This window comes from Leptonychotes weddellii, chromosome 3, assembly GCF_054177405.1.
Source record: "Leptonychotes weddellii isolate Sample4059 chromosome 3, ASM5417740v2, whole genome shotgun sequence".
Taxonomy (NCBI): Eukaryota; Metazoa; Chordata; class Mammalia; order Carnivora; family Phocidae; genus Leptonychotes; species Leptonychotes weddellii.
This window is the reverse complement of record NC_138371.1, coordinates 125,498,435-125,513,174: the sequence shown is the minus strand read 5'-3', so window position 1 is coordinate 125,513,174 and position 14,740 is coordinate 125,498,435. Positions and strand designations below refer to the sequence as shown.

Genomic DNA, 14,740 nt, shown 5'->3' with positions numbered 1-14,740 from the left:
AACATCAAGATGGGATTGAAGAATAGGGGAAATGGTGAGGCACACGTCAAGACAATTGGTGTCTTACAACGTAGCCCCCTCTCTCCACAACCTGCTGCTACCCCCATCTGAAGCAGCTGAGCCTCAGGTGGTAGGGATCAGGTGAAATCCAAAATCCACCTGGAACACTGGAGGACCAAGGCTGGACAACTGCAACTTACAGGGTCTTGTGATTTTCAAGGGTTGCCAAATGTCCCTCAGTGGGGGAGGGGAAATGGGCAGAGGCTCTTCATGCTTGAACACAGACCAGAGTTTCCCTTTCTGTGCCCTAAAGTGCTGTTGACAAGGCAGAGTGGCAGTTTCACGTTTCACAGTGTTTGAACTCCTCAAGTCCTTGTGGAAGTTTCCCTCTGTTCTACCAATCTATCAGGTCAAGCCCTGGTAACTACAGGCAAGCATGGATAGGGTGGCTAGGAGAGAGGAGCACCCCACAGCCTCAGTGCTGCTGGATTAGTTGGCAAAAGCATTGCTGCCTTCATTTCCCCTGGTTGGCTTTGGCCTCCCTCTCCCAGTTGTCCTTTGGCAGAGGTGTGGAATACTGATGAGTACCTCTTGGACCTCTTCCAGAAGTGTCTCTGATCAAGGCACTTAGGTGAGAGCTGCAGGACATGTGAGTGGGCCATGCAGTGGGGCCAAGGGTCTCCTGGGTCAAGAGGGCAAGTCTCACCTCTGCCACTGATGGACCCCTAGGGAGACCTCAATGAAACAAAAACAAAAAATCATGCTTTCTTTTGTAAAACACTCCAGGACGCTCAAAATAGCACAGGGTTATATTGCCTTGAATAAGCATAATGTGTCTTGCAGTATCAACTCCATTCCCTGGTTGCTAAGATGAACTTGGCAGGAACCACATCACTGACAGGCAAATCATGGTAAAATGTGTCTTAAAAGTAAGACTTCAAAAAAAAAAAATGCATATTGTGGGGAGACCAATAATAATGAACATTTTTGTGGGTAATCACTATGTGGTGGGTACTTTCAGAGACTACCTCTCTATTTCTGCAAAGAAGATGTTATTCCCATTTTACGAATAAAGAAAGTGAGGTTCCAAGAGGCTAAATAAACTACAGAACTAGAACCTAGAATGGCTAGAAAGAATCTTTCTTCAACATCACCGTGCATCTTGCTATACCAGGCTAACCCCTTAACAGCTAAGGAGTACCCCACCCCTGCCACTCACACAGCCATACAAGTGGAAGGCCAATGAGCCCCCTTTCCTAAGGAAACTTGCCTTCCTGCTCCTATTTTCTCACTGTCTATAAAATCCTGAGGAATTAGCCTCATCTCTCCATATTGGACTGTGGCTTCTGGGACTGTTCCACCAACACAAAACCAGCAGCAGCCACCAGAGGAGTACATTCCAGCTAATGTGATAAGCTGGCTAACAGCCACTTTTCTTCCACCACCTTAAGGTCCTTTAATCTCCAACGATGTTTGCTTCGTTTTCTTCTTGTGATAAAATATACATTACATAATATTGACCCTTTTAACTATGTTCAAGTATACAGTTCAGGGCATTAAGTGCATTCATGTTGTACAAACATCCCCACCACCCATTCACAGAACCCTCTTCTTTCCGAAGAGAAACTCTGTCCCAGTGAACCATAACTGCCCACTCCCCACTCCTCCGGCTCCCCTGCCCTTGGCACCCACCATTCAGCTCTCTGTTGCCATGACTCTGACTACTCCAGACACCTCGGAGAAGGGGAATCATGCAGCATTTGTGACTGGCTCATTTCGCTGAGCCTAATGTCCTCGAGGTTCATCCACCCTGCAGCAAGAATTTCCTTCTGTTTTGAGGATGAATGATATTCTGTTGTGTGTACATGCCACACGTTCTTTATCCATTTATCCGTGGATAGGCCCAATCCACTTTTGAACAGCCCTAAGAGAGAGAAAACCTTCCTCATTTGGAACCCAGTTTGGTCTCCTTCTAACTGTGTTCATAGGTCCTAGTTCCACCCCTCAAACGTTACACAACGTTTGTTCATAGGTCCTAGTTCCCCCATGTCTGTCCTCTACTTATTTTAGGACAATTCCAGGTGGCCCTTGGACTTTCCCTTTCTGACCTATGAAATCAGACCTGAGAATGACATGCATTTTGTGCCCGAGGAGCTGCTTCAGAGGGGAGATACCCTCCATCTATCCATTCCCTGCCTCTAGCACACTGGGGATCCTGAGGCCATTCACTCCATTTCAATGGCCCCCTGCCCGGAAAACTGGCCAAGAGAGTGGCTCATCTTCGCAGTCTCCTGGGGGGCAGTCCGGTCCGCCACACTCACCCCACAGCCCAGAGGACAAGCAGAACCTCCAGGTCCCAGCCCCTCCTGAGCAGAGCAGAGCTGCAGCCTGCACCCTTCAGACCAGGGTTAACAAAGCTGGGGAGCACCTCAGTTACTGGCCCCAAGATATGTTTGTGAAAGATTTTCTGAACACACATTCCTGCTTCAGCAAATTCTCTCCAAGAACACAGTAAGGATGAAGATAAGTAAAGGAGAGATGCCAGAATGAGAAACTAAATTGGTTACTCCTACGATGGCCAGTGCTGATGGCTTGCTCTGGGTATAAAGAGGAGATTTCACCACCTGCTTCTCCCTAGAGATGGAAGGGGCAGATCAGGTTGCTTCTCACTCCTGCCCCACCCTGAGGAATGGACTCAGTGACACTGTTGGCCTTTTTCTTCCCCGGTATCTTTGAGTCAAGGCGCCTTGTTGACCAAGTAGGTCAGATAAAGGACTGCAAAAGCATTGTCCAAATTGCCCAGGGAGGATGTAGCCAACATTCCTAGGTGTGTTTGCAAATATGGCTGAGAGAGTAGGTGCAAAGTGAGTGATTCTGACAAAGCAGACCAGCAGTTCCCTCCTGCTACAGGTCCTTCTGGCTAATGCCTTCCGATGCAGAGGTACCCGCTTTCACACTCATCTGCAGAGGGTGAATTCCACATTCCAAATTCCAGGCAGGTAGGTTCCAAAATAGGATATTGTTCATTACGATAGAATTCTGCTTTTCCCGAACTTAGTAATCCATCAACTGGCAAGCTTCCCTGGTACATATTTCTAAGATTCTAGAAAATTCCACTCACTTATTTATGACTTACTCATTATTCACTTCTAAAATCATTGCAAATTACATGTGATAAATGCCCTTAGAGTTATTACATCAAGGACCTCTACACAGAAGTCAGGTAACAAAATGGGTTCAAAGAAGAAAACAATTCTATCAGAAGATTAAAACTAAGGAAGTAATGAAATTAAATATGAAGTTCAGCTCTGGGTTTCCTGGCAAAAAAATACAAAAGGAAAAAAATAAGCTAGGCTGCATATGTCCTATTATTTAATGAAAGAGAGCAGACAGATCCATCAGGAGATGCTGCCTTGATAATTTCAAGTAGGAATTATTTATAAAAACTGAACTTAAATATGACTTTTTTAGGGATTCATCTACTATGTATGTAAGACCTATCTGTATGCGTAAGTGTGTCTGTGGGTATGTATAGATGTATATATCTATCATCTATAGTCTTTTTGCGTGTGAATTTAAGAGATAAAAAAAAAAAACCTATCAGGCATCTTAGTAAGAACTCATCTGTTTCAGTTTATAGGAATGGCTGCCTCTCAGGGGAAGAATCTGGTGGGGAGGATGGGGATAAAGGTAATCTGAGATCCCTGGGACATCTGCACACTTACTCTATTCTGCTAGGTGACTGATCTGATCCTACACAAGCTTATTGTTTCATAATTTGGGGCCTTTGGCCCCTAGTGGGGGGACAGGAGATCGATCAGTCTTGCCATGCCAAGCCCAGGATCCAGGTATATGAGGAAAGCTCTTTGGCACCCAGGTGCCCTGAAACCAGAGTATTTCTGTCTAAACCCGCCCTGTGGGCCAAGTATGGCATATGACTGGGCGCCTGCTCAGTTCCCATTTGGCATTCCAGTTCCCTGCTGGCCCTGGAACCCAGCCCCAAACCACAGCTGCCTGGCTGGGGGCCTGACAATCTACCTTCGCCTTTGCCAGAACATTCCTCTCTCTCTGGAGGGCTGGAACTTGTCATCGTTCCCCTCCCCCAATTGCTGCGAGGGGTCCCACTTCCTCCCTGATACCCCATACAGGCCCCGCCTCCAGGAGGGCGCTTGCCTATTGTGGATGTTTCTCTGTCCAGAGATTCTAACTATCCCGCACCTCCAGCTTTCTGATTCAACACCATGGAAGCTTAGACCCAAGTTCACCAAACCCTGAGTAGTCATGTTGTAGATTCTAGGCTGTCCTCCTGAGAAACCAGCTCAGACCAATCCTGGTTCCTCCCTTCTCCCCATGGATCCGCTGTCTAAAATGGTTACGAAAGCTGATGGAGGTCTCACTGTTCCTAGTGGGCAGGGCAACCCATGTGGAGGGTGTGTCCAGGCCCCGCAGCATCAGGGGTGTTTGTGGGACAGTGACTGGGGAGAAGTCTGTCCCTACCCCACAAGCAGAATCAGGAGGGATTATTCAAAATGTCCAAAGTTACCACACTGTTACTGACCATACTGCTCTACAGAGACTGGGAATATATGCCCCAGGACCTCTGCCTTGGAGGGAAATTCAAAGAACAGATCCCATCTAGGTCCCCTTTAAGGTGAGGAGAGACTTCGAGAGAGCTGAAATATTTCCTGACCCTTGTTTGCTGTTAGAGGTTAGCAGTTTGCTTCAATTTTGAGATAAACCAAGCTTGGGGGCAGGGACGACGGTGGGGCTGTAACAGCCAACTATGTCCCGCTGAAGAGTTTCCGGATGCCCCCAGCCTGAAGGACTCGTGATCCTTGGGAATCCCATCTGGAAACCCTGCCAAGCCCAGCCTGTGGGGTGTCTGCTGCCTGAGGCCGAGGGGTCCCAGGGAGTACCATCCACCAAGAAGGCCGCAGCCGACGACTGGCATGTGTAGTCCCATTGGCTTGAAAGGAAGAGATGTTTGCGACTGATCAAAGCAATTCTGCAGCGCTTGGTCCATCGTAGGCACTCAATAAACATTCACGATTCTTCCAGCCACCAGAGAGCCCTCAGCTGAGGTGCAGAGAAGGCCGCACCCCCGGGGCTTGGAAAGCAGTGTGTGTGGCAGGGCAGGGCCCCTTTGGGTCAAGTGGAAACATGCCTCTCTACACCCCTTGCTGAGACCAGGCCTCTCGGGGAGACTTTGAGAAGCCTATCCCCACATGGAAAGAATAGTTTTCTCAGGGTTGACTCTGCCTTCCAGGAAAATATTCCTGTGTCGAGTGAGGGGAGCCGTGTGGTGGGCCGGTGGGGGCCGAGGTAAAGTGTGTGAATAAAACATTGACGGGTCACCACAGTTTTGCTCTTCAGAGCACCTAACCCACGTGAGCTGGGGCCCCTTTTCTGTAACTTGAGATGCAAGTACTCAGGTATTTATTTTCACGTAATGATTGAAAGGTAGATAAAATTCAAAAACAGTGAGCCACAAGCCTTAAGTGACCTTCAACTAGAGTAGTAACAAGAAGCAATTACAGGGGCGCCTGGGTGGCTCAGTCGTTAAGCGTCTGCCTTTGGCTCAGGTCAGGATCCCAGGGTCCTGGGATCGAGCCCCACATTGGGTTCCCTGCTCAGAGGGAAGCCTGCTTCTCCCTCTCCCACTCCCCCTGCTTGTGTTCCCTCTCTCGCTGTGTCTCTCTCTGTCAAATAAATAAATAAAATCTTTAAAAAAAAAAAAAGAAGCAATTACATAAAGAAGTACATCTGATTTTAGAGGTACCAGAAAGCTAAACAAAGAAAGAAAATCCATTATTTAGGCCAAATAAGACAGGGAGCGATTCTGGAACATTTTCATTATTTTCTTAAAGGAGAAATGTCACACTGAAGTCATAACCTGCAGTTGGGCTCGGAGGGCTGAGGATGGGAAAATACTCACCCCACCCTCTCGCATCCCCTTTTCGCTGTGGCCACAAAACCACACGCTCTGACCCGGCTGTGGGCTGAGGCTTCTGCTCTGCGGACTCGGGTGGGTGGCCACAAGGCTGTGACTAGAGGCGGGCTCGCCCGGAAGCCCCAGAGACTGGCCTGGGACGCGGGGACCCAGATCACAGAGGAGGCTTGGGGGCAGGACAGGCGCAAAAAGGACAAAGTAGTCAGTCATTCCACAGCAAAAATAGTTTCAAAGCCACGTTTGCTCATGCTACTCACATTCGGAAAGATGACTGCTTACTCAAATAATAGTTGGAAAAAACCTGGGCTCCTGGGTGGCTCAGTTGGTTAAGCATCAGACTCTTGATTTTGGCTCAGGTCATGATCTCGGGGTCCTGAGATCGAGCCCCAAGTTGGACTCCCCGCTCAGCAGGGAATCTGCTTGAGATTCTTCCTCTAGCCCTCCCCCTCACTCTCTCTCTCTTTAAAATAAATAAATGAATCTTTTAAAAAACTGGTAAAAAAAAATCTATATCCATTTTTGAATCATTGTACACGTACTTGGAGAACAATTGCCCCCATTCAGTGTTGCCTGTGCATGGGAATTGGGAAAACAAGCAAAGACCATGGCAGTTCTAGTTCAAGCTCCTTTCCTTACATCCCCCCCAGGGTGCTACAGAGCTCTGGGCCCTCCCCCCCCGCCCCCCACCCCCCCTCCAGAAACGGAGTCAGAACCTCTGAGGGTGGGGCCCAGGAACCTGTATTTGTAAGCTTGTAAGTATAGTAATTTCTGAAAACCATTAACCCAAAGGGTAAGAGACCAAATTGTTAACATATATCTCCCCCTTAATCTTGCAGTCGGGCACTAGAAAAGCACATTAGATTTGGAATCAAAATGCTTGGGTTAAAATTATGCTACTTAGCCCGGAGCCATTCACTTAATTTCCTATGGCTCCAGTTTTTCTCATTTGCTAAAAGGAAATTCTACCCAGGGTTGTAAACATTAATTGACAAAGAATGTAAAAGCGTTTGCAATGTAAACTCCACAAGAGTACATCAATGTTTATGGTTATCATTATTCACTGTCATGGTATCAGAAGTCCCCACCCACCGTGCCGGCACCCTGGTCCAGGCCTACCGCATCTCCCCCAGGGGCTGCCGTAATAGTCACTCTCAAAGTCACTCTTCCATCCCTCCCTCCTAGTTAACATTCTGCAGGTTATGCACCTCGCTTGCTTAAAATCTTCAAAACCCAAAAGTTTCCTGTTGCCCTTAGAATACAGTCTAAAATCCTTACCAAAAGTAGCTCTTTTCCTTACCAAGACCTGCTTGACTGAGAGAGGGTAGTTCGAAAGGCAAAAGACCCAAAGCATCAGAGGCTGCCCAGAAAGTGCACCCAGGTTCAATGTTAGGATGCGGGAGCTCCAGGCGGCTAAGATCCAGCCCAGAGGATGCCCCCCCAACCCCGCTCCAGCCCCAGCTGTATCAGAAGCCTGAGTCAGGGGTGGAGCAGGATTAGAGGCCCAGCCGTGATATCACAGGCATGTCTAAGGTCACCCGTGGAAAAAAGGAAAAAGACACAATATTAAAAATGCAAGCTTTGGACAGCGTGGGCCTAAAAATGTGATTCTAACTCATAATGTTTATAGTAACATGATTAGGTATAATTTGAAGGATTAGAAGTAGTTCGGTTTCTTAATATGCAAAGACCCTTGCTGATAGGCATGTTTGTTGATGGAAGCATTTTTAATTTTTTGAAATAACTTTTAATTTTATGATAGTTTTACAGTTACAGAAAAGCTACAAAGATAGTGCCGAGGGTTCCATTGTACCCCTCAGAGAAGCTCCCCTAATGTTCTCATTCTCACAGAACTGTGCTACAATCATCGAAAGGAAGACACCAACATTGGTCTGGCACTGTTCGCTCAGCTCCAGATTCTGTTCGGGTTTCCCTGGTTTTTCCACTAAGGTCCTCTTTCTGTTCGGGATCTAATTCAGGATCCCACATTGCTTTTCATCCTCCTGCCTCCTCAGCCTCCTCTGGGCTGTGATGTTTCTCAGCTTGGCCTTGTCTTTGATGACTGAGGAGTGCCGGTCAGGTGTGTTCGGTTAGGATCTGCCTGACGTTTTCTCAAGAGGACACTGGGTACTGGGTTTTTCAGGGAGGAAGACCACAGACACGAAGTGCCCACTGTCATCACATCATATCAGGAGTACATGCTGTTTACATGACTTAGCTCTGTGATGTTGGCCGGGATCACCTTGCCGAGGTGGTGCTTGCCTCTGTAAAGTTACTGTTCTCCCCTTTGCAGGTTGCACTCAGTGAACACAGCTCACCGGGTTCAAAGTGGGTGGGTTTTTCTTTTCTTTTCATGGCGGGGCGGGGGTGGGGGGTGGGGGTGGGGTGTGATTAAGCTCCACCTCCTGCAGGTTGGGTGGGATCTATGTAAATTATTTGGAATTCTTCTATAAGGAAGAGTTGTCTCCTCCCCCACCCCCACTGATTTATTTCTATTATTATTTGCATCATGTTTGGAACTCATGGATATTTATTTCATACTTTGGGTTATAATTTAATACCATTTATTGTGCAGCTCATACCATTCCAGATTTGGCCATTGGGAGCTCTTTCAGGTTGGTGCCCGTGTCCCTTTGACGTGTCACTTTTTTTTTTTTTTGCTTTTTTTGAGCTTTTTCTTACTCTCTGGTGTAGTGAGATGCTCCAGGATCATCTTGAATTTCCCCTACCCCAGCCCTAGAGTTAGCCATTTTTTTTCAAGAAGCCCGGGTTCCTTTTATGGAGAATGGTATTAGAAACCAAGGTCTGGGTGCTAGGTGTAAATTAAAATTTAAAAACACTTTTCAGTGTTTATTTTTAATTATAAAATTAATACACACTGGTGTCAAAATTTTCAAACAATACAGAAATGTATCAAGTAGGACATGAAAAAGTGCCGCCTATTTTTCCCCCGATCTATTTCCCAAAACTATCCTATAGCATATAGTATAGTATGTATTTCTGTTTTTTAAAATTAATATATCTTTATAGTGCAAAATTTGAAAACTACAAAACCATATAAATTAACTAGATTTTAGAATTTTTTCCATGGTTTATACAAAAAACTATGTACTTCACCCACAATGAGAGATTAGTTAAAAATACTGCAGTTCATCCATAAAATGTAACCCTAGGAACCTGATAACAACCATGTAAAAGAAAAATATTTAATGACATGAGCAGTTGTTCACTATATATAGTGGAAAAAAGCAGTTACTAACTAGTATGAAAAGTATTACCCCTCCTTTTTTGTAAAAAAAAAAAAAAACCAACACATATTTGCACAAAAAAAGATTAACAGGAATATATATATCAAAATGTCCTAGTGATTAACTCTTAATTTAATTAAGAGTGCTGTAATTACAGGTGATTTCACCTTTTTTCCTTCTCTTTATATGCATTTTCTAAGTTATCTAAAGTGATCATGCATTACTTTTGAATTAAGGAAACAAAGTAATATAGTCCTCACTTTGCGTAGTATCTTGGTAACCGAAACTGCCTATTGGAACTGGGACCTTGATTTACACAGTTCTGTGATAACTGCAGCTATTATTAAAGAGAAAACTTTGGACTTAAATAATACACAGTATGAAAAGAAACACTAGCGCCTGGGATGGAAATCGAGTTGACATATTCACTCATTCACTCCGCAAATATTTTAGTGTACATTTACTAAGTTCCAGGCTCTGCCCTAGGTGTCAGGGGTCCCACAGGATGAAGACCCAAGGATGTTCTCCAATGAATTATTTATGAAAGTGAAACATTGAAAACAACTTAAATATCAAAACTGCATAAGAAAATTACATTATAGCCATAGAATAGAGTAATATGTAGCCATTAAAAATCATGTTCTAGATCAGAGTTATTGACACTACGAATGTTTAAAATATATTTATAATTGAAAAAGAGCAGACAGCAAAAATATATAGAGAGCATAATGCCATTTTTTTTTTTTACTAACAATGCATGTATATTTAAGTTTGTGTATAAATATGTCATAGATACCCATAGCCTATCTCTAAGTAAACCACCTCTCTCTCTCCCCAAGCAGAGACTAGGGAAGAAGATAACCCTTGTCTAAGAATTTAATCAGACTCTTTAAAGTGAAACCTCAAAGCATCTGCTAAATCCTTGGATGTGTAAACAAAGGCCTGGAAGTAGCTCTGGGGTAGAGGCTCAAGAGAGTGGTATTGCTTTGTGTAAGAAAAAAGGTATACATTTGAAGGTGTTCTGAGTGAGCAGAGAAAGGATGGCTGAAGTAGATGCCACCTGCCTCCCTAAGATTTTGGTCAAGTCACCACGCAAAAGCTTTGACTTAATATTGTGAGTGTGTATATAAATCGAGACTAACGGCTGAGTTCTGTATTTAGGCTAATACCTGTCTGTCGGTGAAGAAAGGGCTCCAAGTGCAAAGAATAAGAACCCAGGGGAGGCAAGAAGTTGACACTAATGAGAGCCACAAGGACATGAACGTTACGGAGGGAAAAGGCAATATCACATTTGTGTTTGTATTTGCATCCCTGGCACCTAGCTAAGTGGCACATTCATTTAAATTTAATTTAATAGGGGCTGGGGTACTTGAAAGCCAAAGAAGTTCGCTTTTCTCAACTCTTGCCTATGTAGCGGCAAGCATCGCAACAGGAAGAGCTAAAGTTCAATTTTGTATCCTTTCTGATTTCATTCCGTATGACTAGAATCATTTGTGATAAGCACAATCTTACCTCCAGGTTATGCATTAACCCTAACTTCTGACACTGCCTGCCCCTCTTCATTATCAACATTAGCAGCACCTCACACTCATCATAGCTAAGATATACAGTTGGCCCATTATGTACAGCATCGTTCTAAAAGCTTAACCTTCATAACAACCCCATGGGGTAGTTATAGACGAGGAAGCCGAGATACAGAAGTTAAATTTCCTTTTATTCTTACTTTATATCCAATCCCTGGGTATCCTCATTCACCCATATCACCTCAAAGATCACTGATACACTAATAACTCAGACTTAAATGTAAGCTCCATAAGTCCAAAAAATTTCTATGCCTACCGAGTTCTCCCATATATCCCCATTAATCTAGTCCAGGGGCTCCCACAGAGCACACCTTTAATAAGTATTTGTTAAAAGACTGAGTGAATCTAGCCTAGAGCTTTTTTGCTCACTTGTGGTCCAGGCATTTCTATTTGCATGCCCCACAGACACCTTATACTCAAAACATCCAGAACACAACTCATCGCCTCCAACTCTTCTCCACCCCCAAATATGTCCTCTGTTTGGTATTTCCTCTTTCCCCCATGAGTGATACCATCATCTCCCTGATGTGTAAGTCATGTTTCCCTGATTGGCCATGTTCAGCCTGTCCCCAAGTTCTACAGCTTCAACCACCGAAGCATCTCTCAAATCCCTCTGCTCCTCTCCCTTCCTACCCTGATCTAAGAGGCAAGCAGAGCAAAGACTCTGGAGATCAATTTCCTGGGTTTAAAGTAAACACAGCTACTTACTAGCTGTGGGATCTTGGGCAACTAATGTCAATGTGCCTTAAGCTCCTCATCTATATTACTTAGGAATATTTGGGTTGTAAGTAGCAGAAAACCCAACTCAAATCAAATAAGAAAAGGGAATTTTTTGGTTCATTTAACTGAGCTAAGGGTGTCCAGCTAGATCTAGGAGCTCACCATGGTACTGCCTCCCTGTATTTTAGGGCAGATTTTCTTTGAGTGGGGCTCTGCTCTCCATGGGCTCTTCCCCCATGGTGATAACTTCCAGAGCTCCAGTCATGCATCCCAGCCTTTCAACCACCCCAGAGGAAAGAAACTTTTTCTTACTTTTTTTTCTTTTTCTAGCAAAAAGGATTACCTGGTGTTGATTAGCCAGGACCTGTGACATGGCCTCTGGAATCTGAAGCTGGAATCAATCTCGGCCAACCTCATGGAACAGGAGTGGTGGTGAGGAGAGGGTGGTAATCCATGAAAACAGGGTGTTTTTTTCCAGGAAAAAAAGGGGGATGGGTGTTAGCAGCCATCTACAACACCACACACATACTCACAGGCATATATATACATACTTACTCTTTTCCCTATATACAATCTGGTTGCTTTTCAATCAATTCTCCACACCATTGCTGGAGAAAGCTATCTATAATGCAAGTCTAATTAGCAAAACACATATGTGTCACAGAGCAGTTACCAACCTGTGTTTATCTTTAGGTCCCAAGCCTTAGCCCCATGCCTAGCACAAGGTTGATGCTTAGGAAATCTGTTGAATGAAAGCCTCACAAATACCAGGAGGTGCCTAGGCAGAGGTGATGACCCGTGTTTCATATGGCAAAATAAACCAGGAGAAAACAAATACAAAATTAATTCACTGAACACTAAGATGGGAAAGCAGAGGTGGGGTTTTGACTATATCTTGAAGAACAAAGAAAATGCTTATGAATGTAATAGGGTGTCCCAGCTGTGCTGGGGGGATGCTGGGGATGGAAAGCCCAGTTACTAGCAAGAAAAGTCCTTTCCAAGTGTGTAGGTGAGCTAGGATATTGCTCAAATTCTAGCAGAGAAAGGAAACAGATCCATAGATAACTTTTTTTTTTTAAGATTTTATTTATTTATTTGACAGAGAGAGACACTGCGAGAGAGGGAACACAAGCAGGGGGAGTGGGAGAGGGAGAAGCAGGCCTCCCGCGGAGCAGGGAGCCCGATGCGGGACTCGATCCCAGGACCGAGCCGAAGGCAGACGCTTAACGACTGAGCCACCCGGGCACCCCCATAGATAATAATGCGATAAGCCCATACCCTCCTCAGAGCTTTGCCCATGCTGGTCGTTGTGAATGAATGCTCTTTACATTACCAGTCTCCTTTACCTCATTTGGGGTTCAGCACTAATGTCACCCCCTTGGAGAGATTTTTCCCTGATGTTGATATTTAAAGCAGTGCTAACTACATCATAACCCAGTTGTAATTCCTTCATTGTGTAGTCACTATCTGAAATTACCTTGTTTACTTGTTTGTTGTCTCTCTTTTTCCATAGGAACATGAGCTTCATTAAATCAGGGATCTTCACTGTCTAAACAAAAGAATTAGCAAAGGGAATCACTCTTCTGGCTTGAGGCAGAGTAAATAAATAACAGGTTTTAAACATGTCCAGCACATTATCTGGGATGTAACAGATCCTCAGAAAAAGGTAGCTATATGGCTATGATTTATAGATGTCATGAAGTATCAGAAGCCCTGACTTCAATGCTTCTGACCCTTCTCAAAGGCAGCCCTGAGCCCAGGGCATAGAGGCTGAGTATGCAAGACAAGCTGAGGTGGGAGGGAAGGCGTGGGGTAGCTTTTGCCTTTTGCCTGAGAGAAGACCTTAGGTGGGAGTGGGGCTGGCTCACGAAGGTGCCGAGCACCTGGGCTCCTGAGACTTCCATAAGAGACTATGGGTGCTGAGGTTGGAAAGGAAAAAGTCCTAATCTGAATCTTGTTTTAATTATCATCAATGACGGCAAGGTCAAGTTCAGCTCAACTTCAAAATTCCAGAGTACAGCTATTCAGCACTTGTTATGTTCAAGACACTTGTTGGCCCGACACAGGATAGAGTTGAGCCAGATCCGGCTTAGACCCCTTAGAAGACACATTCTCTTGGGGGAGACAGAGAGGTCACAGCTAACTACAGTCTTTGGATAACATGCTCCAACAGTAATTCCCAAGAGGTTGGAGTGATCTTACAAAGGACCTCTAAGTAAGAGAGAGCTTCGCTGGCAAAAACAATGAGCAGGATCAAAACCATACTGGTGACTGAAAACACAAATTCAGGGAGAATATCTATTTCTTGGGTTTGGATTTGGTTTTGTTTTTTTCACGAAACTTATATCAACACGTTCAGGGTCACCTCTAACTGGCAATAATATGGTTCGTGAAGATCATTTCACTAAGATAGCCTGCATATCTGAGGTCAGCATCGCTATCAGTAATTGGTTTTTGTCTTTTCAGAAGCAAAATATGCTGAAATTCAAGAACTGGGCCTGAATAACTATCTGTGTGACTCGCCAAAGCTGAGCCACCTCCACAGGGAGCTGGGCAGAGCACATGGTGCCCTGCAGCCTTGGGACAGTGTCCTGGCGCTCTTCACCGTGTCACTGCTCAGCGCCCCTCACTGCCCTCTGGGTGTTTCTGACTCTGTGAAAAATAATCATATAAAAAAAGGCCAACTTCTCATAGTCAGAAAATATTCCCCATTTGAACTTTACCCAGGACCTTAAATTTAAACTGTTGAAATTCTTTATCCCTGCTGTCCTTGTCACCAACTTTTTGAAATGGAGACTTTACCTTTAAGGAAAATTTATGCTTTATTACATGAATGGTAAAAGTCAAGTCTTTAGTAAACTCTCAAAAGAAACAAACTTTTGCTTTTAAATTTATACAGATTTTGTATATAATACATATTATATATATGTATGATCTATAACTCAACAAATATATTCTAAGAAAAGGAAGAATTAAGGCACACGGACATGGATCACGCACCTTTAAAGATGTCTGTTATTAGGATTCTGCTTGTCATATACGGAAGTTAATTGAAAATGAGTTACATAGAACTTATACAGGAATTCAGTAAAGTGGCAGGATATAAAATCAATGCACAGAAGTCAGTGGCATTCCTATACACCAACAACAAGACAGAAGAAAGAGAAATTAAGGAGTCGATCCCATTTACAACTGCACCCAAAACCATAAGATACCTAGGAATAAATCTAACCAAAGAGACA

At 44.3% G+C, this 14,740-nt stretch overlaps 1 protein-coding gene across 2 annotated transcripts in view; it reads right to left on the bottom strand.

The window, feature by feature from the left end:
- The window catches only part of LOC115941930 (uncharacterized), a 205,740-nt gene that overhangs the window by 62,306 nt on the left and 128,694 nt on the right, over positions 1-14,740 (bottom strand). For both annotated transcript variants that reach the window (XR_014143774.1, XR_014143775.1), the window contains exon 5: positions 11,842-13,047. The gene's annotated coding sequence lies outside the window, so the exon portion shown is untranslated. The remainder of the gene's footprint in view (positions 1-11,841; positions 13,048-14,740) is intronic.